This window comes from Aristolochia californica, unplaced genomic scaffold (assembly GCF_029961685.1).
Source record: "Aristolochia californica isolate CCGP_79_NKW_82.1479 unplaced genomic scaffold, dmAriCali1.0.hap1 SCAF_7, whole genome shotgun sequence".
Classification (NCBI taxonomy): domain Eukaryota; kingdom Viridiplantae; phylum Streptophyta; class Magnoliopsida; order Piperales; family Aristolochiaceae; genus Aristolochia; species Aristolochia californica.
The window spans coordinates 11,944,301-11,971,162 of NW_027182268.1; positions in this window are offsets into that span (position 1 = coordinate 11,944,301).

Genomic DNA, 26,862 nt, shown 5'->3' on the forward strand with positions numbered 1-26,862 from the left:
TATAGAAAGTAAAATGAAAAATAGAAAGTAAGATGAAAAATAGAAATAAAATAAAATATTAATAGAAAGATGAAATATAGAAAGTAAAATGAAATACATAAATAAAGATTAAATATAGAAAGTAAAATGAAATTTAGAAAGAAAGATGAAATATAGAAAGTACAATAAAATATAGAAAGAAGGTTAAAATATAGAAAAGTAAAATGAAATATAGAATGAAATATGAAATATAGAAAGTAAAATGAAATATCTAAATAAAGATGAAATATAGAAAGTAAAATGTAATATAGAAAGAAAGAAGAAAGAAAAATAAAAAAAAAGGAAATATTGAAAGAAAAAGGAAAAATGCAAAGAAAGATAAAATATAGAAAGTAAGTTGAATTATAGAAAGTAAAATGAAATATAGAAAGAAGATGAAATATAGAAAGTAAAATGAAAAATAGAAGGTAAGATGAAAAATAGAAAGTAAGATGAAATATAGAAAGTGAGATGAAATATAGAAAGTGAGATGAAATATAGAAAGTAAAATAAAATAAAGAAAGAAAGATGAAATATAGAAAGTAAAATGAAATACAAAAGAATGATGAAGTATAGAAAGTAAAATAAAATATAGAATGTAAAATGAAATATAGTAAGAAAAATGATATATAGAAAGTAACATGAAATAAAGAAAGAAAGATGAAATATAGAAAGTAAAATGAAATATAGAAAGAAAGATGAAATATAGAAAGTAAAATGAAATATAGAAAGAAAGATGAAATATAGAAAGTAAAATTAAATATAGAAAGAAAGATGAAATATAAAAAGTAAAATGAAATTTATAAAGAAAGATGAAATATAGAAAGTAAAATAAAATATAGTAAAAAAAATGATGTATAGAAAGTAACATGAATTAAAGAAAGAAAGGTGAAAAATAGAAAGTAAAATGAAATATAGAAAGAAGGTTAAAATGAAGAAAGTAAAATGAAATATAGAAAGAAATATGATACAAAGAAAGTAAAAATAAATATATAAAGAAAGATAAAATATAGAAAGTAAAACGTCATATAGAAAGAAAGATGAAATAAAAAAAATGAAATATTGAAAGAAAAAGGAAATATGGAAAGAAAGATGAATTATAGAAAGGAAAATAAAATATAGAAAGAAGTTAAAATATAGAAAGTAAAATGAAAAATTGAAAGTAAGATGAAAAATAGAAATAAAATAAAATATTAAAAGAAAGATGAAATATAGAAAGTAAAATGAAATACAGAAATAAAGATTAAATATAGAAAGTAAAATAAAATTTAGAAAGAAAGATGAAATATAGATAGTAAAATAAAATATAGAAAGAAGGTTAAAATAAAGAAAAGTAAAATGAAATATAGAATGAAATATGAAATATAGAATGTAAAATGAAATATCTAAAGAAAGGTGAAATATAGAAACTAAAATGTAATATAGAAAGAAAGAAGAAAGAAAAATAAAAAATTGTAAGAAAAATAATATATAGAAAGTAACATGAAATATAGAAAGAAAGATGAAATATAGAACGTACAATGAAAAATAGATTGAAAGATGAAATATAGAAAGTAAAATTTAATATATAGAAAGAAGATGAAATATAGAAAGTAAAATGAAAAATAGAAAGTAAGATGAAATAGAGAAAGTAAAATGAAATATAGAAAGGCAGTTGAAATATTGAAAGTAAAATGAAATATTGAAAGAAAGATAAAATATAGAAGGAAAAATGAAATATGGGAAGAAAGATGAAATATAGAAATTCAAATGCACTATAGAAAGAAAGATGAAATATAGAAAGTAAAATCAAATATAGTAAGAAATATGAAATATAGAATGTAAAATGAAATACAGAAAGAAAGATGAAATATAGAAAGTACAATGAAATATAGAATAAAAGAAGAAATACAGAAAGTAAAATAAAAAATAGTAAGAAAAATAATATATAGAAAGTAACATGAAATATAGAAAGAAAGTAGAAATATAGAAAGTAACATGAAATATAGAAAGAAAGATGAAATATTTGAATGTACAATGAAAAATTGATTGAGAGATGAAATATAGAAAGTAAAATGATGTACATAAAGATAGATGAAATATAGAAAGTAAAATGAAATACAGAAAGAAAGATGAAATATGGATAGTAAAATGAAATTTAGAAAGAAAGATGAAATAAAGAAAAAATAAATATAAAAATAGATATGAAATATAGAAAAAAATTGAAAAATAGAAAGTAAAATGAAATATAAAATGAAAGACGAAATATAGAAAATAAAATTAAATAAAAAAAGAAAGATGAAATATAGAAAGATAGATGAAATATAGAAAGAAAGATGAAATATAGAATGAAAGATAAAATATAGAAAGTAAAATATAATATAGAAAGAGAGATGAAAAATAGAAATTAAAATGAAATATAGAAAGTATGATGTTATATAGAAAGTAAAATAAAATATATAAAGTAGAATGAATTGTAGAAAGAAAGATGAAAATTAGAAAGTAAAATGAAATATTGAAATAAAGTTGAAAAATAGAAAGTAAAATGAAATATCAAATGAAAGGCAAAATAAATAAAAAAAAATTAAATATGGAATGAAAGATGAAATATAGAAAGAAAGATGAAATATAGAAAGTAAAATGAAATATAGAAAGAAAGATGAAATAATGAAAGTAAAATGAAACATAGAAAGAAAGATAAAATACGGAAAGTAAAATGAAATATTGAAAGTAAAATTTTATATATAAATAAAATAAAATATGAAAGTAAAATGAAATATTGATAAAAAGTTGAAAAATAGAAAGTAAAATGAAATATAGAATGAAAGATGAAATATAAAAAATAAAATGAAATATAGAAAGTAAAATGAAATATAGAAAGCATGATGAAATATAGAAAGAAAAATGAAATATATAAAGAAAGATTATATTTAGAAAGTAAAATTAAATATAGAAAGAAAGAAAAAGGAAATATAGAAAGAAAGATGAAATAATGAAAGGACAGGAAATATAGAAAGAAAGATAAAATAAAGAAAGTAAAATGAAATATAGAAAGAAAGATGAAATAAATAAAGTAAAATGAAATACTGAAAGAAAGATGAAATAAAGAAAGTAGAATGAAATATAGAAAGAAAGATGAAATATAGAAAGTAAATTGAAATACTGAAAAAAAGATGAATTATACAAAGTAAACTTTAATACATAAATAAACAAGAAATATAAAATTAAATATGAAATACAAAAAAAAAGTTGAAATATAGAAACAAAGAAGAAATACATAAAGTAAAATAAAAAATAGTAAGAAAAATAATATATAGAAAGTAACATGAAATATAGAAAGAAAGATGAAATATAGAAAAAAAATGAAATATAGAAAGAAAGATGAAATATAGAACGTACAATGAAAAATAGATTGAAAGATGAAATATAGAAAGTAAAATTTAATATATGAAGAAAGAAGAAATATAAAAATAAATTTGAAATTTAGAAAAAAATTAAAAATATAGAAAGTAAAATGAAACACGAAATATAGAAAATAAAATGAAATATAGGAAGAAAGATGAAATATAGAAAGTAACAAGAAATATAGAAAGAAAGATGAAATATAGAAAGTAAAATGAAATATAGAAAGAAAGATGAAATATAGAAAGTAAAATGAAATATAGAAAGAAAGATGAAATATAGAATGAAAGATAAAATATAGAAAGTAAAATGAAATATAAAAAGAAAGATGAAATATAAAAGGTAAAATCAAAAATAGAAAGTATGGTGATATATAGAAAGTAAAATGAAATATAGAAAGTAAAATAAAATATAGAAAGAAAGATGAAATATAGAGACTAATGAAATATAAAAAGAAAGATGAAATATAGAGAGTAAAATCAAATATAGTAAGAAATATGAAATATAGAATGTAAAATGAAATACAGAAAGAGAGATGAAATATAAAAAGTAAAATGAAATATAGAATGAAAGAAGAAATACAAAAAGTAAATAAAAAATTGTAAATAAAATAATATATAGAAAGTAAGATGAAATATAGAAAGTAAGTTGAAATATAAAAAGAAAGATAAAATATAGAAAGTAAAACGAAATATAGAAAGAAAGATGAAATATAGAATGTACAAGTAAAAAAAGATAGAGCGATGAAATAATGAAAGTAAAATGAAATATAGAAAGAAAGATAAAATATAGAAAGTAAAATGAAATATTGAAAGTAAAATTTTATATATAAATAAAATAAAATATGAAAGTAAAATGAAATATAGAAAGTAAAATAAAAAATTGTAAGAAAAATAATATATAGAAAGTAACATGAAATATAGAAAGAAAGATGAAATATAGAAAGTAACATGAAATATAGAAAGAAGATGAAATATAGAAAGTAAAATGAAATATTAAATAAAAGTCGACATATAGAAAGTAAAAATAAATATAGAAAGAAAGATGAAATATAGAAACTAAAATTAAATATAGAAAGCATGATGATATATAGAAAGAAAAATGAAATAAAGAAAGGAAAAGGAAATATAGAAAGAAAGATGAAAAAATGAAAGGAAAAGGAATTATAGAAAGAAAGATGAAATAAAGAAAGTAAAATGAAATATAGAAAGAAAGATGAAATAAAAAAAGTAAAATGAAATACCGAAAGAAAGATGAAATAAAGAAAGTAAAATGAAATATAGCAAGAAAGATGAAATATAGAAAGTAAATTGAAATACTAAAAGAAAGATGGAATTATACAAAGTAAAATTTAAATACATAAATAAATAAGAAATATACAATTAAATATGAAATACAGAAAAAAAGTTGAAATATAGAAAGTAAAATGAAATATAGAAACAAAGAAGAAATACATAAAGTAAAATAAAAAATAGTAAGAAAAATAATATATAGAAAGTAACATGAAATATATAAAGAAAGAAGAAATATAAAAATAAATTTGAAATATAGAAAAAAGTAAAAATATAGAAAGTAAAATGAAAGATGAAATATAGGAAGAAAGATGAAATATAGAAAGTAACAAGAAATATAGAAAGAAAGATGAAATATAGAAAGTAAAATAAAATATAGAAAGAAAGATGAAATATAGAGAGAACGATAAAATATAGAAAGTAAAATAAAATATAGAAAGAAAGATGAAATATAAAAAGTAAAATCAAATATAGAAAGTATGGTGATATATAGAAAGTAAAATGAAATATAGAAAGTAAAATAAAAAATAGAAAGTAAAATGAAATACAGAAGAAAAATGAAATATAGAGAGTAAAATGAAATATAGAAAGAAAGAAGAAATATAGAACGAAAGATAAAATATAGAACGAAAGATAAAATATAGAAAGTAAAATGAAATACATAAAAAAAAAAAGATGAAATATAGAAAGTAAAATGAAATACATAAAAAAAAATGAAATATAGAAAGTAAAATGAAATATAGATAGAAAGATGAAATATAGAAAGTAAAATGGAATATAGATAGAAAGATGAAATATAGAAAGTAAAATAAAATTTAGAAAGAAAAATGATATATAGAAAGTTAAATGAAATATAGAAAGAAAGATAAAATATAGAAAGTAAAATGAAATATAGAAAGTAAGATGATCTCTAGAAAGTAAAATAAAATATAGAAAATAAAATAAAATATAAAAAGAAAGATGAAAAATAGAAAGTAAAATAAAATACAGAAATAAAGATGAAATATAGAAAGTAAAATAAAATATAGAAAGAAAGATGAAATATAGACAGTAAAATGAAATATAGTAAGAAAAATTATATATAGAAATTAACATGAAATAAATAAAGAAAGATGAAATGTAGAAAGTAAAATGAAATATAGTAAGAAAAATTATATATAGAAAGTAACATGAAATAAATAAAGAAAGATGAAATGTAGAAAGAAAGATGAAATATATACAAAGTAAAATGAAAAATAGTAAGAAAGATGAAATATAGAAAGTAAAATGAAATATAGAAATATAGATAAAATAATGAAAGTAAAATGAAATACTAAAAGAAGGATGAAATATAGAAATTTAAAATTTTATATATAAAGAAAGAAGAAATATAAAAATAAATATGAAATATAGAAAAAAGGTTGAAATATAAAAAATAAAATAAAATATAGAATGAAAGACAAAATATAAAACATGTAATGAAATATAGGAAGAAAGATGAAATATAGAAAGAAAAATGAAATATAGAAAGTAAAATGAAATATAGAAAGAAAAATGAAATATAGAATGAAAGATAAAATATAGAAAGTAAAATGAAATATAGAAAGAAAGATGAAATATAGAAGATAAAATGAAATATAGGAAGAAAGATGAATTATAGAAAGAAAGATGAAATATAGAAAGTAAAATGAAATATGGAAAGAAAGAAGAAATATAGAACGAAAGATAAAATATAGAAAGTAAAATGAAATACAAAAAAAAAAAAGATGAAATATAGAAAGTAAAATGAAATATAGATAGAAAGATGAAATATAGAAAGTAAAATAAAATATAGAGAGAAAAATGATATATAGAAAGTTAAATTTAATATAGAAAGAAAGTTAAAATATAAAATGTAAAATGATATATAGAAAGTAAGATGATCTATAGAAAGTAAAATTAAATATAGAAAGAAAGATGAAATATAGAAAGTAAAATAAAATACAGAAATAAAGATGAAATATAGAAAGTAAAATAAAATATAGAAAGAAAGATGAAATATAGACAGTAAAATGAAATATAGTAAGAAAAATTATCTATAGACAGTAACATGAAATAAATAAATAAAGATAAAATATAGCTTGAAAGTAAAAATAAATATTGAAAGAAAGATGAAATATAGAAAGAAAAATGAAATATGGAAAGAAAGAAAAAATAAAGAAATTAAAATGAACTAGAGAAAGAAAGAATAAATATAGAAATTAAAATGAAATATAGAAAGAAAGATGAAATATAGAGAGTAAAATAAAATAAAGTAAGAAATAGAACATATAGCATGTAAAATGAAATACAGAAAGAAAGATGAAATATAGAAAGTAAAATGAAATATAGAATGAAAGAAGAAATACAGAAAATAAAAAAAATAGTAAGAAAAATAATATATAGAAATTCAAATGAAATATAGAAAGTAAAATGAAATTTAGAAAGAAAGATGAAATATAGAATGTACAATGAAAAATAGATAGAAAGATGAAATATAGAAAGTAAAGATAGATAAAATATAGAAAGAAAGATGAAATATAGAAATTAAAATGAAATATAGAAAGAAACATGAAATAAAGAAAGTAAAATAAAATATAGAAAGAAAGATGAAATATAAAGTAAAATGAAATTATGAAAGAAAGATGAAATATAGAAAGAAATATTTAATATATAAAAAAATAAGAAATATAAAAATAAATATGAAATATAGAAAAAAAGTTGAAATATAGAATGTAAAATGAAATGACGAATGAAAGACGAAATATAGAAAATAAAAAAAAATATAGAAAGAAAGATGAAATAGAGAAAGTAAAATGAAATATAGAAAGGCAGTCGAAATATAGAAATTAAATGTGAATATATTTAGAAAGTGAAAGGAAATGTAGAAAGAAAGATGAAATATAGAAAGTAAAATGTAATGTAGAATGAAAGATGAAAAATAAAAAATAAAATAAAATATTAAAAAAAAGAAAATATAGAAAGAAAGATGAAATATAGAAAGTAAAATGAAATATAGAAAGAAAGATGGGATATAGAAAGTAAAATGAAATACTGAAAGAAAGATGAAATATAGAAAGTAAAATTAAATATATAAAGAAAGATGAAATATTGACAGTAAAATGATATATAGAAAGAAGATAAAAAATAGAAAGTAAAATGAAAAATAGAAAGTAAGATGAAATATAGAAAGTAAAATGAATATAGAAAGGCAGTTGAAATATAGAGGGTAAAATGAAATATTGAAAGAAAGATGAAATATAGAAAGAAAAATTAAATATGGAAAGAAAGATGAAATATACAAATTAAAATGAACTGTAGAAAGAAAGTTGACATATAGAAAGTAAAATAAAATATAGAAAGAAAGATGAAATTTAGAAAGAAAAATCTAATATAGTAAGAAATATGAAATATAGAATGTAAAATGAAATACAGAAAGAAAGTTGAAATATAGAAAGTAAATTTAAATATAGAATGAAAGAAGAAAGATGAAATATAGAAAGTAAAATAAAAAATAGTAAGAAAAATAATATATAGAAAGTAAAATGAAATATAGAAAGAAAGATAAAATATAGAAAGTAAAATGAAATATAGAATGAAAGATGAGATGAAATAAAGAATGTACAATGAAAAATAGATAGAAAGATGAAATATAGAAAGTAAAATGATGTACATAAAGATAGATGAAATATGGAATGTAAAATGAAATACAGAAAGAATGATGAAATATAGAAAGTAAAATGAAATATAGAAAGATAGATGAAATAAAGAAATTAAAATGAAATATTAAATGAAAGACGATATATAGAAAGTAAAATTAAATATAGAAAGAAGTATGAAATATAGAAAGTAAAATGAAATATAGAAAGAAAGATGAAATATAGATTGAAGGATAAAATATAGAAAGTAAAATGAAATATAGAAAGATAGATGAAATATAGAAAGTAAAATAAAATATTGAAAGAAAGATGAAATATAGAGAGTAAAATGAAATATAAAAAGTAAGATGATATATAGAAAGTAAAATGAGATATAGAAAGCAAGATGAAATAAAGAAAGTAAAATAAAACATAGAAAGAAAGATGAAATATAGAAAGTAAATTGAAATACTGAAAGAAAGATGAATTATAGAAAGTAAAATTTAATACATAAATAAAAAAGAAATATAAAAATAAATATGAAATATAGAAAAATGTTGAAATATAGAAAGTAAAATGAAATATAGAAAGAAAGATGAGATATAGAAATTAAAATGAAATACTGAAAGAAAGATGAAATATAGAAATTAAAATTCAATACAGAAAGAGTGATGAACTATAGATAGTAAAATGAAATAAAGAAAGAAAATGAAATATATCAAGAAAGATGAAATATAGAAAGTAAAATTAAATATATAAAGAAAGATGAAATATTGAATGTAAAACAAAATATAGAAAGAAGATGAAATATAGAAAAAAGTTGAAATATAGAATGAAAGAAGAAATATAGAAAGTAAAATTAAATATTGGAAGAAAGATGAAATATAGAAAGTAACATGAAATATATAAAGAAAGATGAAATATAGAAAGTAAAATTAAATATAGAAAGAAAGATGAAATATAGAATGAAAGATAAAATATAGAAAGTAAAATGAAATATCGAAAGAAAGATGAAACATAGAAAGTAAAGCGAAATATAGAAAGTATGATGATATATAGAAAGTAAAATGAAATATAGAAAGTAAAATGAAATAAAGAAAGAAAGATGAAATAAAGAAAGTAAAATGAAATATAGAAAGAAAGATGAAATATAAAAATTAAAATAAAATATTGAAAGAAAGATGTAATATAGAAAGTCAAATTTCATATATATAAATAAAATGAAATATAAAAATAAATAGGAAATATTGAAAGTAAAATGAAATATAGAATGTAAGACGAAATATAGAAATTAAAATAAAATATAGAAAGAAAGATGATATATAGAAAGTAACATGAAATATAGAAAGAAAGATTAAATATGGAAAGTAAAATGAAATATAGAAAGAAAGACGAAATATAGAGTGAAAGATAAAATATAGAAAGTAAAATGAAATATTGAAAGAAAGATGAAATATAGAAAGTAAAACGAAATATAGAAAGTATGATGATATTGAAAAAGTAAAATAAAATATAAAAAGAAAGATGAAATATAGAAAGTTAGATGATATATAGAAAGTAAAATTAAATATAGAAAAAAAGATGAAATGTAGAAAGTAAAATGAAATCAAAAAAGAAAGATCAAATATAGAAAGCAAAATAAAGTATAGAAAAAAATATGATATATAGAAAGAAGGTTAAAATAAAGAAAGAAAAAGGAAATATAGAAAGAAAGATGAAATATAGAAAGTAAAATGAAATATAGAAAGGAAGATAAAATATAGAAAGTAAAATGTAATATTGAATAAAATTTGAAATATAAAAAATAAAATGAAATGTTCAAAGAAAAAGGAAATATAGAAATAAAGATCAAATATAGAAAGAAAGATCAAATATAGAAAGTAAAATGAAATATAGAAAGAAAGATGAAATATAGAAACTAAAATGAAATACTATAAGAAAGATGAAATATAGAAAGTAAAATGAAATACTGTGAGAAAGATGAAATATAGATAGTAAAATTAAATATATAAAGAAAGATGAAATATTGAAATTAAAATAAAATATAGTAAGAAGATGAAATATAAAAAATAAGATGAAATATAGAAAGTAAAATGAAATATAAAAAGACTATTGAAATATAGAAAGTAAAATGTAATATTGAAAGAGAGATGAAATATAGAAAGAAAAAAGAAAATTACCTTTATTTATGAACAATAAACCGCTCATCAAACCACCCGTTCCAATTTGGAACTTTACATTGGATAATAATTCTAAAGTTGTTGATGAATTATTATTCAGTTGAATTATTATCCAGGCTTGGTAAATTAAATCTTTCTAAAAATCAATTAAAACAAGCCAAAGAAGCCAAAGCTGCCGAGATTTTAAAAAGCATTCAAGTGCTAGAATCTCATGAAGATTCTTCTTCTTCCCAAAATACTGAGGATTTAACTCCTTCAGCATATTCTGATTTTGATGTTGGTCAAGACTCTAATCTCAAAGATTTAAGTTTAACCAATGTCAATCAGATTGAAGAAATTCTTCAGGAAATGATTCAAGACCCGACTATACAAAAATTAGATTATGATAAAAAATCTACTCGGCGTTGGGATCTAAATCACAAATTTTATTACCATAGGCCTACACCTTAGGACCTATTGTATGAGCAGAATGTGTATTTAGATCAAAAAGCTTATGATGGCAAGTCCATTTATGAATGAAATATAGATGGATTATTTGAATATCAGATATTGGAACATTATCGCCGAATGCTTATGTATTGTACAATCTGTCGGCAACATAAGAATTCCGATCAAGGAATTGCCGAAATGCTTACTGTAGGGTTTTCTGGAACCCTCACTGGTTGGTGGGATAATATCCTAACCCATGAACAACATTGGGAAATTTATAATTCCAAGAAGGTTATCAAAACAGAATCAGGCCAAGCCTATTTAGGTGAGGACAATGCAGTTTATACCTTGATTTCCTGTATTGTTCATCATTTCATTGGAAATTTGACTTCCCAATCAGATAAGGGAAGAGAGGTTTTGCAAAATCTTAGATGTAGAACTCTTAGCCAATTTCGCTGGTATAAAGATGTTTTCCTCACTAAGGTTATGCAAAAACCAGATGCCAATAATGAATATTGGAAAGCATAATTTATTGATGGATTACCGACTCTTTTTGCTAGTAAGGTAAGAAAAAGATTAGGTAATGGGGTAGGAATTATAAATTACCATCAATATACTTATGGTCTCCTTACCAGTGCTATCATCCAAGAAGGATTAACCTTATGTAATGATTTAAAGCTTCAAGCTCAGCTTAAGAAACAAAATCTTTCTGGTAAGCGTGAGGTTGGTGAATTCTGTGAACAATTTGCTTGTGACACAGGACCACCACCTTCCAATCAGAGGAAGGGCAAAGGTAAAGTCTATCATTCTAAGAGACATGAACCCTATTCACATCAAAGTAGGAGATATCCAAAAAGACAGTCTCATTAAAAGACTCGTCATGAACCTAGGAGACCTCCGCCTCATCAGAGACCACCTCCTAGAAGGAATCCTCTAGACAAAAAGAAAATTGTCTGTTATAAATGTGGTAAATTAGGCCACTATTCAAATAGATGCAAAACCAAAGAGAAACTTAACCAACTTCAGATTGATGAAGGATTAAGAATTCAGTTGGCCAAAATTCTCTTAAATTCTGATTCTGGGGATGATATCGATTATGCCTCATCCAGCCAATCAAAAGAAGACCAAGATTGTAGTTGTTCTCATCTACAATCAGTGGCACAAATGCATCAGATTAATGTTCTTACTAATGAACAACAACTTATGCTTAAGAACATTGATCAAGAGGAAGATCCTCTTACCAAAAGATATTTAATCAAAGAATATCTTGAACAAATTCAAAGTACTTCAAAGACACCTCCCATTCAAGGAGTTAAACCTTATTCTTTGAAGGAAATTATTAGTCGTTATGAAGAAACCAATTCTTCAAAACAACCAGTATCCATCTCCTCATTACAAGGAGAAATTAAATAAATCAAACTTGAATTAAAAGAATTAAAATCCCTTTATAAAAAGCTTGAACAAATATTTGAACAAAATGGTTTGCATCAAGAAAAGAAATATGAGGATCCTTTTCTTAATCAAATCACCAAAGTCATCCATCAAAGATGGCATACTATCATTAATTTGGTTATTGATCAGAACTTTGTCATTCCTAAACTGACAGCTCTGATTGATAGTGGAGCAGATTTAAACTGCATCCAGGAAGGGTTAATCCCAAACCAATACTTTGAGAAAACCACTCAAACATTGGCCAATGCCAATGGACACAAAATGAAAATCAAGTATAAATTAAACAATGCCTCCATCTGCACTAATGATCAGTGCATTAGACTTTTTGTTGGTCAAAATATGACTCAACAAGTCAAATTAGGCACTCCTTTTCTAGAGAAAATTATGCCAATTAAAGTCATTGACAACCATGGAATTCTTGGACAGGTTAATAACAAACCTATATATTTCTCTTTCAAATCTCCACCGCAAATCAGTTTTATTAATGAGATTTCAAAATTGAGAAATGTTAAAGAACATCATCTTAGTTTCCTGCATAAAGAAATACAATTTTTAACACTTGAACAGCAGTTGAAAACTACAGAGATTATAGAGGCAGATACCTCCCATATAGGCTATGTTGGCATATTAAAACAAGTTAACCCAGCAGGTAAAAAAGAACTAGTAAGATTTACCTCTGGTACCTGGCATGATGCACAAATTAATTATTCCATTGTTAAACAGGAAGTTTTGGCAATAATTAAGTGCATTCATAAATTTCAAGATGATTTATTAAATCAGAAATTTCTTTTAAGAGTTGATTGTTTTGCTGCCAAGTCGATTCTTAAGAAGGATGTGAAGAATCTTACTTCCAAACAAATATTTGCCAGATGGCAGGCAGAATTAAGCGCCTTTGATTTTGATATTGAACATATCAAAGGAGAATGAAACTCCTTACCTGATTTTCTAACCCGTGAATTTCTCCAGGGTCAAAATCATGTATAATCCCGGAAGGGGCAATCCACTCCCAATCACAGGACGTGGAAATCAATCTAGAGGCAGAGGCCGAAAAAATCAAGATCGAGGAAATTCCTCCGAAAAGAAGGGCAAAGCCCCAGTGTCGTATAAAGAGACACTTGAAGCTAAACCAGAGTACATTACTCTTCCTGAAAAGGACACAATTTTGATCCTCAATAAAGAGGACTTGAATGGTACCTTGGATTCCTGGGAGATGTTACAGAAATGGCTTGGAGAAGCCTACTGTCCCATCCGTGCAGGAAAACGATGGTATTCCTTTGAATCTATTTTGGTTCATTTAAATTCAATAGCAGTGCATCATACACTGACTAATGTGGCTAACTGGGATAGCCCAAGAGCGTACAGTAAATGTATGATTCAAAGATTCATGCATCCCTTAACATGGGGAAAATTTGATTTGGCTAAAGCAGCTAATCTTCCTAATGATAAGGAATTCAATTATTGGGACTATATGGATTCTTGGTATAATACCTTTTATTACCAAAATCCCTCCCATAGATATTCCTAGTTTTTCCAGTGGGAATAGGATGTCTTTAAGAGGTATATGCATGGTGGAACAAATTTGGGCACCCCTTTCTATTTTACCAGAACCAATCAAGGTTCATTTTTCACAATGGACTAAATCCAATCCTGAGTTGAAAGCTCTGGGGTTTAATAAACTCCCTGATCATAGTGATGTCTTCATCTTCTTTATGGTATTTTCTATACCATGGATTTGGAGATGGGATTGCACTACAGGCTTTAATGATAAAGGTCTTCTAATATTATTACGGACATTCCATGTTCATTGGTGGAAAAATTTCCCCAATATTGATACTAAAGTTGCAGAAATTACGTATGCTATCATTCAGAATGAGAATAATCTTGGATTACATAGAATCCCGAAAGTCCATCATGACTCGACTAATTTATTTGGAACATTCAAAACTCAATTAAGGAGTATGTTTTCGAATATTTCGAAAAAAGATATTATGAAAAAATTACTCGAATATGGTTACTCAGTGCAATAAAGGCACATCCTCGCATCCAGCAGAAGACAACATGTCTATCTCAGAACCATCTGCCGCAGAAGAAGAAGAAGAAGAAGAAGAAGAAGAAGAAGAAGAAGAAGAAGAAGAAGAAGAAGAAGAAGAAGAAGAAGAGAAGAAGAAAATATCGAAGAGCATGATGATAATGCTAATGAGTCATTACCAGATAGTCAACCTCTGGAAGATGACGAATATATTGCTGAAATGTTTTGTATGTTAAAAGCAAAATCTAAACACAAATAATTTGTTTCAGGATATGACTATGACAGACACATATGTACCAGATTTGTCCGCCAAGTCCGTCCAAAAGCAACTGAGAAAATCTTATCCTCCGGTCCACAGCTGGCCTATTTGTCACATCAATCCAGGCACCTACAGTATCTTTGATTGGCCATTTTCCATAAAGTCACAACCATGGGATGCCGAATGTAGCCACCTTCATCGGATAAGAGTTAAAGCTCTTAGACAAAGAAAGATTCTTTGGGACCAAGCCCATCAAAGGTCTCTTTCACATCTCAATCATGGAGATAATGGACAACAAAGTCAAGATCATCTCAATTATGGAGACAACATTCAAAGTAATCTCAATAATAGAGATGACTCAGCTCAGCCACCTCAATCATAGAGGCTTATCTCTTTCGTAGTGATGGATTTCAAAATTGTTAGAATCCACTTTAGTTTCCTCCTTCTATATAAGGAGTTGTTTTAGTTTGTTAAGGCATCACTTGTTAACTGGAGTTTTCTCCTTTGTCCTCAAGGTTGCCTTCTTAAGTATTTACATTACTTGGAGTTTTATTGTAAGTATTTTATGAGATTTTAAATAAGATAGTAAGAGTTTACAGTTAGTCTCTGCTCTTTTTCTATTTATTTGCCTTCTATCAATTTCCTACTTCCCGCTGAATTGGGTATCAGAGCCATGGAAGGCTAAACCTTTCATATCCAGGTATGGAGGAAACTGTTATAAATTTTTTATATCTTAATCATCAGGGGAGTTAACTTACTTGGCAATGTTATAATGATTTTACTATTCATCTTCGTTCTTGTTATGATATGGGATGTCACCCAAGTCGCATTGAGTCAAGGTCGTGTTGCCGTTGCCGTGGATAGGCGTAGGCGTTAAGGCTACCTACTCATAAGTCGTTGACAGACGTGTATCTGATCAAGAAGATGATGAACAGTAAATTAATTATGATATTATGAATAATAGTTTGTTTCGTTCATGATTACCATATAATCAGTTTATAATATGTTTACTTCATACTAGGATATTCCTCCTTCTAGTTTTCTTTTACCACTCTTAGTGAAGTGTAATTTAGTTTACTTTAATTTTAGTTTCATTGTATTTAATTTTTAATTTGTCAAAATATGGCATCCAGTATTAGGATTACTGGATCAATAAAAAATGCTTCTCTTGTTGAATATAAAGTTTAACAACAATTAAATGATTGGACAATTTCGTCCATAAAACCAACTTCAATATACAAGAAAGGAACTTTCACCCTTTCTAGTACCATGAGAATTAAAACCATGGAACAAACTATTAATCTTGAAAATCAAGATTCAACTCTTAAATTATTAGAGTTAACCGATCTCAACAAGTATCTGGCCGATACTGAGAAAAAATACATGCATATTGGATGCATACAGATTGCGTTCAAACCCTTGATTTATTATGGATGAACACATGCTTACAGGCCATTCTCCGAGATGGTCACTATTTGCATTGGAAACCCTCATTAATGGGTATAGTGGAAACGAGGTTTAGTAGAGGACCTGATTATTTCAATGTCCATCCAAACCTTACCCTATTGTTAACAAATAGAAATCTGTTAGAATCACTCCAGTTGAGGATTCTAACACAGGGATATAATTTCATTCCTAGAACTAAAACCATTGCAGTCAATGCAAGGATTCATTTCAAAATCATGAATACCTTAGTCCCTAAGGTATTACACTTACCAGATCAGGGTAAGACTATATTGATCGAGACAGATCTTATAAGTGCCAATGTTGCCACTCCAAGGATGATCAATTGGGAGGAAATTCATTTCCTAGCCAACTGGACAATTCCCTAGGCTGTTCCTCCAAGACTCCTGATTAATCAGGATATTGATCAAGTTCTTCAATCCATAGATGGAGACATGGTTATTAATTTTAAACCTAAGACTCCCTACCGAGTCTCTTTACCATCGTCCTCCAGATTCTCGGATGTAGGCCAGACCTCACGACTACAAGAGGTGGATGAAAAACAATCATGTCAGGATGATTCCTCATTAAAAGGGATTTCATTTTACTTTCTATATTTCATCTTTCTTTCTATATTTCATATTACTTTCTATTTTTCAGCTTTCTTTCTATATTTATTTTATTTATTTATTTTAACTTTTTTTCTATATTTAATCTTTCTTTCAGTACTTCATTTTACTTTCTATCTTTCATCTTTCTTTCTTTATTGTATGTTACGTTCTATAGATAATTTTCTTACTATATTTTATTTTACTTTCTATATTTTATTTTACTTTTTATATTTCATCTTTCTTTCTGTATTTCATTTTACTTTCTACATTTCAGCTTTTTTTCTATATTTAATTTTACTTTCTATATATCATCTTTCTTTCTTTATTTCATTTTAATCTCTATTTTTCATCTTCTTTTCTATATTTCATTTTACTTTCTATATATCATTATACTTTCTATATTTCATTTTACTTTCTTTATTTCATCTTTCTTTCTATATTTAATTTTACTTTTTATATATCATCTTACTTCCTATATTTCATTCTTTCTATATTTCATTTTACTTTATATATTTTATCTTTCATTCTTTATTTCATCTTTCTTTCTATAGTTCATTTTACATTCTGTATTTCATCTTTCTTTCTATATTTCATCTTTCTTTCTATATTTCATTTTTTTTCTATATTCCGTCTTTCATTCTATATTTCATTTTACTTTCTATATTTCAACTTTTTTTTTAATATTTCATAATTATTTTTATATTTAATTTTATTTATATATTAAATTTTACTTTCTATATTTCATATTTCTTTCATTATTTCATTTTACTTTCTATATTTCATCTTTCTATCTATATTTCAATTTACTTTCTTTACTTCATCTTTTTTTTCTATATTTTATTTTACTTTCTTTATTTCATTATTTCTTTCTATATTTAATTTTACTTTCTAAATTTTATCTTTCTTTATATATTTCATTTTACTTTCTATATATCTTCATACTTTTTATATTTCATTTTACTTTTTATTTTTCATCTTTCTTTCTATATTTCATTTTACTTTCAAAATTTTAACTTTTTTTCAATAATTTATATTTATTTTTATTTTTCATTTTATTTGTATATTAAATTTTACTTTCTATATTTCATCTTTCTTTCAGTATTTCATTTTACTTTCTATATTTCATCTTTCTTTCTATATTTCATTTTACTTTCTTTATTTCATATTTCTTTCTATATTTCATTTTACTTTCTTTATTTCATCTTTCTTTGTATATTTAATTTTACTTTCTAAATTTCATCTTTCTTTCTATATTTCATTTTACTTTCTATATATCATCATACTTTCTATATTTTATTTTACTTTCAATTTTTCATCTTTCTTTCTATAATTCATTTTACTTTCTATATTTTATCATTCATTCTATATTTCATCTTTCTTTCTATATTTCATGTTACTTTCTATATTTCATATTTCTTCTTATATTTTATTTTATTTTCTATATTTCGTATTTCATTCTATATTTCATTTTATTTTCTATATTTCAAATTTTTTTCTATATTTCATATTTTTGTTATATTTCTTATTACTTTATATATTACATTTTATATTTCTTAATTTCATCATTCTTTCAGTGTTTCATTTTACTTTCTACAATTCATCTACTCTCTATATTTCATTTTACTTTCTTTATTTCATCTTTATCTTGATAATTCATTTTACTTTCTATATTTCATCTTTCTTTCTATATTACATTTTATTTTGTATATATTTCATCTTTCTTTATGTATTTCATCTTTTTTTTTTTATATTTCATTTTACTTTCTATATTTTATCTTTGTTTATTTATTTCATGTTACTTTCTATATATCATTTTTCTTACTATATTTTATTTTACTTTCTATATTACATCTTTCTTTCTATATTTCATCTTTATTTCTATATTTCATTTTACTTTTTATATTTCATCTTTTTTTTTCTATATTTCATTTTACTTCCTATATTTTTTCTGTCGTTCTATATTTCATCTTTCTTTCTATATTTCATTTTATTGTCTATATTTTTTCTGTCGTTGTATATTTCATCTTTCTTTCTATATTTCATTTTACTTTCTATAATTCAACTTTCTTTCTATATTTCATCTTTCTTTCTATATCTTATTTTTCTTAAAAAAAAATTTCATCTTTCTTTTTATTTTTCATTTTATTTTCTACGTTTCATCTTCTTTCTACATTTCATTTTACTTTCTAAATATCTTCACACTTTCTATAATTCATTTTACTTTCTATATTTCATATTTATTTCTATATTTCATTTTTCTTTCTTTATTTTAACCTTCTTTCTTTATTTCATCTTTTTTCTATATTTCATTTTACTTTCTATATTTCATCTTACTTTCTATTTTTTATTTTACTTTCTATATTTTATTCTATATTTTATCTTCCTGTCTATATTTCATTTTACTTTCTATATATCTTCTTAATTTCTCTATTTCATTTTACTTTCTATATTTCATCTTTCTTTCTATATTTCCTTTTTCTTTCTTTATTTTAACCTTCTTTCTATACTTCATTTTACTTTCTATATTTGATCTCTCTTTCTTTATTTCAAGTTCTTTCAATATATCATTTTTCTTACTATATTTCATTTTACTTTCTATATTTTATTTTACTTTCTATATTTCATATTTCTTTCTGTATTTCATTTTACTTTATATATTTCATCTTTCTTTCTATATTCCATTTTACTTTCTATATTTTGTCTTTCTTTCTACATTTAATTTTATTTTCTATATATCATCTTACTTTCTATATTTCATTTTGCTTTCTATATTTCATCTTTCTTTCTGTATTTCATTTTACTTTCTATATTTCATTTTACTTTCTATATATCATCATACTTTATATATTTCATTTTACTTTCTAAATTTGATCTTTCTTTCTATATTTCATTTTACTTTCTATATTTTATCTTTCATTCTATATTTCATCTTTATTTCTATATTTCATTTTACTTTTTTTATTTCATCTGTCTTTCTAGATTTCATGTTACTTTCTATATTTCATCTTTCTTTCTATATTTCATTTTACTTTCTTTATTTCATATTTCTTTCTATATTTCATTTTACTTTCTTTATTTCATCTTTCTTTGTATATTTAATTTTACTTTCTAAATTTCATCTTTCTTTCTATATTTCATTTTACTTTCTATATATCATCATACTTTCTATATTTTATTTTACTTTCAATTTTTCATCTTTCTTTCTATAATTCATTTTACTTTCTATATTTTATCATTCATTCTATATTTCATCTTTCTTTCTATATTTCATGTTACTTTCTATATTTCATATTTCTTCTTATATTTTATTTTATTTTCTATATTTCGTATTTCATTCTATATTTCATTTTATTTTCTATATTTCAAATTTTTTTCTATATTTCATATTTTTGTTATATTTCTTATTACTTTATATATTACATTTTATATTTCTTAATTTCATCATTCTTTCAGTGTTTCATTTTACTTTCTACAATTCATCTACTCTCTATATTTCATTTTACTTTCTTTATTTCATCTTTATCTTGATAATTCATTTTACTTTCTATATTTCATCTTTCTTTCTATATTACATTTTATTTTGTATATATTTCATCTTTCTTTATGTATTTCATCTTTTTTTTTTTATATTTCATTTTACTTTCTATATTTTATCTTTGTTTATTTATTTCATGTTACTTTCTATATATCATTTTTCTTACTATATTTTATTTTACTTTCTATATTACATCTTTCTTTCTATATTTCATCTTTATTTCTATATTTCATTTTACTTTTTATATTTCATCTTTTTTTTTCTATATTTCATTTTACTTCCTATATTTTTTCTGTCGTTCTATATTTCATCTTTCTTTCTATATTTCATTTTATTGTCTATATTTTTTCTGTCGTTGTATATTTCATCTTTCTTTCTATATTTCATTTTACTTTCTATAATTCAACTTTCTTTCTATATTTCATCTTTCTTTCTATATCTTATTTTTCTTAAAAAAAAATTTCATCTTTCTTTTTATTTTTCATTTTATTTTCTACGTTTCATCTTTCTTTCTACATTTCATTTTACTTTCTAAATATCTTCACACTTTCTATAATTCATTTTACTTTCTATATTTCATATTTATTTCTATATTTCATTTTTCTTTCTTTATTTTAACCTTCTTTCTTTATTTCATCTTTTTTCTATATTTCATTTTACTTTCTATATTTCATCTTACTTTCTATTTTTTATTTTACTTTCTATATTTTATTCTATATTTTATCTTCCTGTCTATATTTCATTTTACTTTCTATATATCTTCTTAATTTCTCTATTTCATTTTACTTTCTATATTTCATCTTTCTTTCTATATTTCCTTTTTCTTTCTTTATTTTAACCTTCTTTCTATACTTCATTTTACTTTCTATATTTGATCTCTCTTTCTTTATTTCAAGTTCTTTCAATATATCATTTTTCTTACTATATTTCATTTTACTTTCTATATTTTATTTTACTTTCTATATTTCATATTTCTTTCTGTATTTCATTTTACTTTATATATTTCATCTTTCTTTCTATATTCCATTTTACTTTCTATATTTTGTCTTTCTTTCTACATTTAATTTTATTTTCTATATATCATCTTACTTTCTATATTTCATTTTGCTTTCTATATTTCATCTTTCTTTCTGTATTTCATTTTACTTTCTATATTTCATTTTACTTTCTATATATCATCATACTTTATATATTTCATTTTACTTTCTAAATTTGATCTTTCTTTCTATATTTCATTTTACTTTCTATATTTTATCTTTCATTCTATATTTCATCTTTATTTCTATATTTCATTTTACTTTTTTTATTTCATCTGTCTTTCTAGATTTCGTGTTACTTTCTATATTTCATCTTTCTTTCTATATTTCATTTTACTTTCTTTATTTCATATTTCTTTCTATATTTCATTTTACTTTCTTTATTTCATCTTTCTTTGTATATTTAATTTTACTTTCTAAATTTCATCTTTCTTTCTATATTTCATTTTACTTTCTATATATCATCATACTTTCTATATTTTATTTTACTTTCAATTTTTCATCTTTCTTTCTATAATTCATTTTACTTTCTATATTTTATCATTCATTCTATATTTCATCTTTCTTTCTATATTTCATGTTACTTTCTATATTTCATATTTCTTCTTATATTTTATTTTATTTTCTATATTTCGTATTTCATTCTATATTTCATTTTATTTTCTATATTTCAAATTTTTTTCTATATTTCATATTTTTGTTATATTTCTTATTACTTTATATATTACATTTTATATTTCTTAATTTCATCATTCTTTCAGTGTTTCATTTTACTTTCTACAATTCATCTACTCTCTATATTTCATTTTACTTTCTTTATTTCATCTTTATCTTGATAATTCATTTTACTTTCTATATTTCATCTTTCTTTCTATATTACATTTTATTTTGTATATATTTCATCTTTCTTTATGTATTTCATCTTTTTTTTTTTATATTTCATTTTACTTTCTATATTTTATCTTTGTTTATTTATTTCATGTTACTTTCTATATATCATTTTTCTTACTATATTTTATTTTACTTTCTATATTACATCTTTCTTTCTATATTTCATCTTTATTTCTATATTTCATTTTACTTTTTATATTTCATCTTTTTTTTTCTATATTTCATTTTACTTCCTATATTTTTTCTGTCGTTCTATATTTCATCTTTCTTTCTATATTTCATTTTATTGTCTATATTTTTTCTGTCGTTGTATATTTCATCTTTCTTTCTATATTTCATTTTACTTTCTATAATTCAACTTTCTTTCTATATTTCATCTTTCTTTCTATATCTTATTTTTCTTAAAAAAAAATTTCATCTTTCTTTTTATTTTTCATTTTATTTTCTACGTTTCATCTTTCTTTCTACATTTCATTTTACTTTCTAAATATCTTCACACTTTCTATAATTCATTTTACTTTCTATATTTCATATTTATTTCTATATTTCATTTTTCTTTCTTTATTTTAACCTTCTTTCTTTATTTCATCTTTTTTCTATATTTCATTTTACTTTCTATATTTCATCTTACTTTCTATTTTTTATTTTACTTTCTATATTTTATTCTATATTTTATCTTCCTGTCTATATTTCATTTTACTTTCTATATATCTTCTTAATTTCTCTATTTCATTTTACTTTCTATATTTCATCTTTCTTTCTATATTTCCTTTTTCTTTCTTTATTTTAACCTTCTTTCTATACTTCATTTTACTTTCTATATTTGATCTCTCTTTCTTTATTTCAAGTTCTTTCAATATATCATTTTTCTTACTATATTTCATTTTACTTTCTATATTTTATTTTACTTTCTATATTTCATATTTCTTTCTGTATTTCATTTTACTTTATATATTTCATCTTTCTTTCTATATTCCATTTTACTTTCTATATTTTGTCTTTCTTTCTACATTTAATTTTATTTTCTATATATCATCTTACTTTCTATATTTCATTTTGCTTTCTATATTTCATCTTTCTTTCTGTATTTCATTTTACTTTCTATATTTCATTTTACTTTCTATATATCATCATACTTTATATATTTCATTTTACTTTCTAAATTTGATCTTTCTTTCTATATTTCATTTTACTTTCTATATTTTATCTTTCATTCTATATTTCATCTTTATTTCTATATTTCATTTTACTTTTTTTATTTCATCTGTCTTTCTAGATTTCGTGTTACTTTCTATATTTCATCTTTCTTTCTATATTTCATTTTACTTTCTTTATTTCATATTTCTTTCTATATTTCATTTTACTTTCTTTATTTCATCTTTCTTTGTATATTTAATTTTACTTTCTAAATTTCATCTTTCTTTCTATATTTCATTTTACTTTCTATATATCATCATACTTTCTATATTTTATTTTACTTTCAATTTTTCATCTTTCTTTCTATAATTCATTTTACTTTCTATATTTTATCATTCATTCTATATTTCATCTTTCTTTCTATATTTCATGTTACTTTCTATATTTCATATTTCTTCTTATATTTTATTTTATTTTCTATATTTCGTATTTCATTCTATATTTCATTTTATTTTCTATATTTCAAATTTTTTTCTATATTTCATATTTTTGTTATATTTCTTATTACTTTATATATTACATTTTATATTTCTTAATTTCATCATTCTTTCAGTGTTTCATTTTACTTTCTACAATTCATCTACTCTCTATATTTCATTTTACTTTCTTTATTTCATCTTTATCTTGATAATTCATTTTACTTTCTATATTTCATCTTTCTTTCTATATTACATTTTATTTTGTATATATTTCATCTTTCTTTATGTATTTCATCTTTTTTTTTTTATATTTCATTTTACTTTCTATATTTTATCTTTGTTTATTTATTTCATGTTACTTTCTATATATCATTTTTCTTACTATATTTTATTTTACTTTCTATATTACATCTTTCTTTCTATATTTCATCTTTATTTCTATATTTCATTTTACTTTTTATATTTCATCTTTTTTTTTCTATATTTCATTTTACTTCCTATATTTTTTCTGTCGTTCTATATTTCATCTTTCTTTCTATATTTCATTTTATTGTCTATATTTTTTCTGTCGTTGTATATTTCATCTTTCTTTCTATATTTCATTTTACTTTCTATAATTCAACTTTCTTTCTATATTTCATCTTTCTTTCTATATCTTATTTTTCTTAAAAAAAAATTTCATCTTTCTTTTTATTTTTCATTTTATTTTCTACGTTTCATCTTTCTTTCTACATTTCATTTTACTTTCTAAATATCTTCACACTTTCTATAATTCATTTTACTTTCTATATTTCATATTTATTTCTATATTTCATTTTTCTTTCTTTATTTTAACCTTCTTTCTTTATTTCATCTTTTTTCTATATTTCATTTTACTTTCTATATTTCATCTTACTTTCTATTTTTTATTTTACTTTCTATATTTTATTCTATATTTTATCTTCCTGTCTATATTTCATTTTACTTTCTATATATCTTCTTAATTTCTCTATTTCATTTTACTTTCTATATTTCATCTTTCTTTCTATATTTCCTTTTTCTTTCTTTATTTTAACCTTCTTTCTATACTTCATTTTACTTTCTATATTTGATCTCTCTTTCTTTATTTCAAGTTCTTTCAATATATCATTTTTCTTACTATATTTCATTTTACTTTCTATATTTTATTTTACTTTCTATATTTCATATTTCTTTCTGTATTTCATTTTACTTTATATATTTCATCTTTCTTTCTATATTCCATTTTACTTTCTATATTTTGTCTTTCTTTCTACATTTAATTTTATTTTCTATATATCATCTTACTTTCTATATTTCATTTTGCTTTCTATATTTCATCTTTCTTTCTGTATTTCATTTTACTTTCTATATTTCATTTTACTTTCTATATATCATCATACTTTATATATTTCATTTTACTTTCTAAATTTGATCTTTCTTTCTATATTTCATTTTACTTTCTATATTTTATCTTTCATTCTATATTTCATCTTTATTTCTATATTTCATTTTACTTTTTTTATTTCATCTGTCTTTCTAGATTTCGTGTTACTTTCTATATTTCATCTTTCTTTCTATATTTCATTTTACTTTCTTTATTTCATATTTCTTTCTATATTTCATTTTACTTTCTTTATTTCATCTTTCTTTGTATATTTAATTTTACTTTCTAAATTTCATCTTTCTTTCTATATTTCATTTTACTTTCTATATATCATCATACTTTCTATATTTTATTTTACTTTCAATTTTTCATCTTTCTTTCTATAATTCATTTTACTTTCTATATTTTATCATTCATTCTATATTTCATCTTTCTTTCTATATTTCATGTTACTTTCTATATTTCATATTTCTTCTTATATTTTATTTTATTTTCTATATTTCGTATTTCATTCTATATTTCATTTTATTTTCTATATTTCAAATTTTTTTCTATATTTCATATTTTTGTTATATTTCTTATTACTTTATATATTACATTTTATATTTCTTAATTTCATCATTCTTTCAGTGTTTCATTTTACTTTCTACAATTCATCTACTCTCTATATTTCATTTTACTTTCTTTATTTCATCTTTATCTTGATAATTCATTTTACTTTCTATATTTCATCTTTCTTTCTATATTACATTTTATTTTGTATATATTTCATCTTTCTTTATGTATTTCATCTTTTTTTTTTTATATTTCATTTTACTTTCTATATTTTATCTTTGTTTATTTATTTCATGTTACTTTCTATATATCATTTTTCTTACTATATTTTATTTTACTTTCTATATTACATCTTTCTTTCTATATTTCATCTTTATTTCTATATTTCATTTTACTTTTTATATTTCATCTTTTTTTTTCTATATTTCATTTTACTTCCTATATTTTTTCTGTCGTTCTATATTTCATCTTTCTTTCTATATTTCATTTTATTGTCTATATTTTTTCTGTCGTTGTATATTTCATCTTTCTTTCTATATTTCATTTTACTTTCTATAATTCAACTTTCTTTCTATATTTCATCTTTCTTTCTATATCTTATTTTTCTTAAAAAAAAATTTCATCTTTCTTTTTATTTTTCATTTTATTTTCTACGTTTCATCTTTCTTTCTACATTTCATTTTACTTTCTAAATATCTTCACACTTTCTATAATTCATTTTACTTTCTATATTTCATATTTATTTCTATATTTCATTTTTCTTTCTTTATTTTAACCTTCTTTCTTTATTTCATCTTTTTTCTATATTTCATTTTACTTTCTATATTTCATCTTACTTTCTATTTTTTATTTTACTTTCTATATTTTATTCTATATTTTATCTTCCTGTCTATATTTCATTTTACTTTCTATATATCTTCTTAATTTCTCTATTTCATTTTACTTTCTATATTTCATCTTTCTTTCTATATTTCCTTTTTCTTTCTTTATTTTAACCTTCTTTCTATACTTCATTTTACTTTCTATATTTGATCTCTCTTTCTTTATTTCAAGTTCTTTCAATATATCATTTTTCTTACTATATTTCATTTTACTTTCTATATTTTATTTTACTT